This window comes from Salvelinus sp. IW2-2015, unplaced genomic scaffold (genome assembly GCF_002910315.2).
Source record: "Salvelinus sp. IW2-2015 unplaced genomic scaffold, ASM291031v2 Un_scaffold7141, whole genome shotgun sequence".
Taxonomy (NCBI): domain Eukaryota; kingdom Metazoa; phylum Chordata; class Actinopteri; order Salmoniformes; family Salmonidae; genus Salvelinus; species Salvelinus sp. IW2-2015.
In genome coordinates this window covers 37,156-42,095 of record NW_019948401.1, presented here as the reverse complement: position 1 = coordinate 42,095, position 4,940 = coordinate 37,156, and the positions used below count along the sequence as shown (strand labels likewise).

At 44.9% G+C, this 4,940-nt stretch overlaps 1 non-coding gene across 1 annotated transcript; it reads right to left on the bottom strand.

The window, feature by feature from the left end:
* Positions 1-52: 52 nt before the first annotated feature.
* On the bottom strand, positions 53-4,379 carry LOC111980281 (uncharacterized). The gene is made up of 3 exons (XR_002895879.2): positions 4,308-4,379; positions 535-629; positions 53-419 (listed from the first exon to the last, which is right to left on the bottom strand). It is a non-coding gene; the product is annotated as an uncharacterized protein (transcript).
* Positions 4,380-4,940: the final 561 nt, after the last annotated feature.

Here is a 4,940-nt window from a genome sequence, read left to right as displayed (position 1 = left end):
ACACACACACACACACACACACACACACACACACACACACACGTAGCATCACAGGGGGTAATGGCAGGATATGAATGGGTCAAACTCATTAGCATAATGCTCTCTAAACAGGTCCAAACAATACCAAAGGTGTAGTGGCTGTATTATATTCTTAATTGAGATATTGTAGTCATCCTAACAGCTGAATGAGAGTTGAGAAATAAAAATGTACAAACCCCCACAGTATCTCTCGGCATTTTATCGATTTAATAAATGAACATTTATTCAGACAAGGGTTTATTTAGTTATGTTTTGAGTCAGATACTGATGGTGACAGCTTTGCATCTTTTTTGTTACTTAGAGAGTTACCTTTTTGAGGATGTAGAGTGCCACGGGATTCTTGCATTCATGTTCAGTCATAAGTTTTGGTAAAACTCTAACTGAACAGGATGAAAAAGACATTGGATGAACACCTTTGGTGCAGCACACATTTTTTTATTTTATTATTATGAATATATTGGAAATATAAATAAAAGTTATTATTAGTTTTCTTACCTGCATGATTGATTTGGGAATAATCAGGGTGTTCTATTAAATGCCTTGGCAGCCCTGCCAAACCTCTGGGCTTCATTTGCCGTTTCTGACGTTCTCTGCATAATAAACATACAATATATGTGAGATTAAACTGTGTGCTAAAATGATACAGTATACAACTGTTAAACCCTTTACATGCTGACCAGACCAGACACGTCGCGTGCGCGACCGTCGCAAAATAAATGTTGAAATCCATGTTATTCAATTATTGCACCCACACGCAGATCGCGCTGCAAGTCCTGCCTCTCCCATCTCCTCATTGGTTTATAGAAGCAGGTACCCACGTGCCATCTCCTCATTGGTTTATAGAAGCAGGTACCCACGTGCCATTTCCTCATTGGTTATACCCACGTGGGTGATTGAAAGACGAACTGTTTTGCCGGTAGTCGTGGTAATACAATGAAAGTTTAGATGTGATCACCATATAATTTAAACGATGAAAAAGCCTGGAAGGAGGAGAGATGACTAGAAACGATTCGGTTGGCCGTTTTATGTGTGGATTAATTGTCGGAGTAGAGATCCTTGTGCATTTCAGGTAAAATAACAACTCAATGTTTATATCCCAGGACAAATTAGCTAGCAACAGCAAGCTGGCTAAATAGGACAAATTAACGTTAGCTAGCAAGTGCAAGCTAACTAGCTAAATTACCATACATGTTTAATGCTTTTCGATCTGTCCCCAAATTATGTCATTGGTCCAGAGTTTGTTTTGATATTTTACACCTGCGTGTCGTGATCGCGTTTGGTTGTGGGGGGGAAATTAAATTCATGCACTATAGCGCACGATGGTGCACGCGCGCAGCCGGTTTGGACAAGGTGTTAGAGTCTAAGCCAGGGGGTGGGGGGGGGGGGGGGGGGGGGGGTATAAGCTAACATATGGAATTGTTTTAAGATGGTCATACCAAGGATAATTTAGCTCTTTCATTTTTTGTATTTATTTTAAGAGCCCTTAATGTATCAACAAATATATACAAAAATTATTAGATAAACATTTATTAGCATTACTGCTATTAGCCAATAGAAACACATTGAATAAACAGATTCAGTACATGGAACAACAGATAGACCCCCCCCCAAAAATCGAAAGAACTTTGTTTTGTAGTGTCAGTCCTATATCTGAGAGATATAGAAAGATCAGGATTTTTTTAACATGTATTTATTCCCTTATTTTAGGCACTAAACTATCTACATATATACTTCCATAAGTTTTTTAACTGGTACCGGGGACCTTCAATGAGTCTTTTGAGTCTTGTGGGCCTTAAAGAAATTGACTATCGATATGCTTCTGCCTTTTTACCACTCTTCTCACTGTATTCCCCCGACCATAGAGACCGTGAGAAATGCTATTCATTGACTACAGCTCAGCGTTCAACACCATAGTACCCTCAAAGCTCAATCAATAAGCTAAGGATCCTGGGACTAAACACCTCCCTCTGCCACTGGATCCTGGCTTCCTGACGGGCCGTCCCAGGTGGGAGGGTAGGAGCAACCATATGCCACGCTGATCCTCAACACTGGAGCTCCCCAGGGGTGCGTGCTCATTCCCTTTCACGACTCCAACACCATCATTAAGTTTGCAGACGAGGCCTCCCGGGTGGCGCAATGGTCTAGTGCACTGCATCGCAGCGCTAGCTTGCCCAGAGATTCTGGGTTCGCGCCCAGGTTCTGTCCAGCGGCCGCGACCGGGAGGTCCGTGGGTGACCACATTTGGCTAGCGTCGTCCGGGTTAGGGAGGTTTGACCGGTAGGGATATCCTTGTCCCATCGCGCACCAGCGACTCTGTGTGGGGGCCGGGCGCAGTGCACGCTAACCAAGGTCGCCAGGTGCACGGTGTTTCCTCCGACATTGTTAGTTAAGGGCTTGTAAGTAGCATTTTCATGGTAAGGTCTACACTGTAGTTTTTTGCAGTTAAGGTCATGACCGTAGGCTTGCTGATGCTTGCTCTGCACTACAGTTCCCCTTTCAGCTGTTGTCACTCTCTTACACTGGTCCGGCTAAAAATGCATTTTGTTCAAACTCTTCCCGTAGCTGAATCAAGCTAGTATGGCTTGTAATACTTTTGCAGATAAAATTGCTAATTTACATCTATGGAAATAGATGGTCGCGGCCGGTCCGTGGGTGACGCACAATTGGCCTAGGCGTCGTCCGGGGTAGGAGGGTTTGACCGTGTGATATCCTTGTCCCATCGCGCACCAAGCGACTCCTGTGGCGGCCGGGCGCAGTGCGCGTTAACCAAGGTCACCAGTGCACGGTGTTTCTCCGACACGTTGGTGCGGCTGGCTTCTGGTGGATGCGCGCTGTGTTAAGAAGCAGTTGGGTGTGTTTCGGAAGGACGCATGGCTTTCGACCTTCGTCTCTCCCGAGCCCGTACGGGTTGTAGCGATAAGAAAGATAGTAATTACTAACAATTGGATACCACGAAATTGCGGGAAAAAGTTTTTTCTTTTTTTTTTTAAGTAAAAAAAAAAAGTTTGCAGAACGAAACAACAGTGGTAGGCCTGATCACCGACAAGGACGAGACAGCCTATGGGAGGAGGTAGCATCAGAGACCGGGCCGGGTGGTGCCAGATAACAACCTATCCCTCAATGTAACCAAGACTAAGGAGATGATTGTGGACTACAGGAAAAGGAGGACCGAGCACGCACCCATTCTCATCGACGGGGCTGTAGTGGAGCAAGTTGAGAGCCTAGAGTTCCTTTGTGTCCACATCAACAACAAACTATCATGGTCAAACACACCAAGACAGTCGTGAAGAGAGCACGATAAAGGCTATTCCCCCTCAGGAAACTTAAAAGATTTGCCATGGGTCCTGAGATCTTCAAAGGGTTCTACAGCTGCAACATCGAGAGCATCCTGACTGGTTGCATCACTGCCTGGTACGGCAATTCCTCGCCTCTGACTGCAAGGCACTACAGAGGGTAGTGCGTACGTTCCCAGTACATCACTGGGGCAAGCTCCAGCCATCCAGACCTCTACACCAGGCGGTGTCAGAGGAAGGCCCTAAGAATTGTCAAGACCCCAGTCACCTCAGTCATAGACTGTTCTCTCACTACTGCATGGCAAGCGGGTACCGGAGTGCCAAGTCTAGGACAAAAGGCTCTTAACAATTTTTAACCCCCAAGCATAAGACTCCGAAACAGTAATCAAATGGCTTACCCGGACCTTTTGCATTGTGTGCCCCCCCCCCCACCCCTCTTTTAACGCTGTTGCTACTCTCTGTTTATCAATATATGCATAGTCACTTTATCTATACACTTCATGTACATACTTACCTCAATTGGGCCAACCACCAGTGCTCCACACATTGGCTAAACCGGCTATCTGCATTGTGTCCCACCCCCACCCCCAAAAAAAACTATTTTACGCTACCTGCTACTCTCTGTTCATCATATAGTGCACTAGTATACCAATATTCTACGTGTACAATGCTATCTCAATCAGCCTGAACTAACCGGTGTCTGTATTTAGCCTCGCTACTTTTATAGCCTCGCTACTGTATATAGCCTGTCTTTTTACTTGTTGTTTTTCTTTCTTTACCTACCTATTGTTCACGTAATACCTTTTTATGCACTATTGTTAGAGCCTGTAAGTAAGCATTTCACATGTAAGGTCTACTACACACTGTTGTATTCGCACACGTGACAATAACCTTTGATTTGATTGATGTACAGACAGAGAAGCATCCAGAAACATGTTACGAGTGAGACAACCATCAATAAGCCAGTTCTTACACTTCTTGGACGGCCCCCAGCAGGCGCATCACTGTAACCAAGTGATGAGGAGAAAAATACCCCCGTGGGAGAGATGAATGGTAGAGGAACTCCTCCCGTGGGGGGAACATAGGAGGGTCAAAGAGGATAGCAGTGTCACAGTCTGTGTCCCAAATGGCAACCTGTTTCCCTAATCAGTCACTACTTTTGACCAGGCCCATAGGGCTCTGGTCAAAAGTAGTGCCCTAGTATAGGGAATACGGTGCTATTTGGGTAACCACACAGGAGATAAATGTCACAAGGAAGGTACTTAACAGTATGTTCAAGCAGAATTCAGTATGTACTTTTCTCCCCCGTCCCTCCCACGTACACACTCATGTCTCTGTGATGTAGTCATGTACTGTATGTAAGCCAGTGATCGACTTCCCTCCCACGCATTGTCTGTTTGCTAATGTATATTACAATGATGTTTTTTCCGCCTCTAGCGTGAGGGCTTTGGTTTATTTTTTTACAGAAGCTAATCATGATTTGCATTTGCCTTTATTCACCCCGTTCCCTAAAGTACAAGGACTGCGTTTTCAGTGAAGTATTTGTTTCATGCCCTAGGCTTGAACCACTGACTGGTACGCCTAAGAAAGCGCTCTGAGATGAAATTC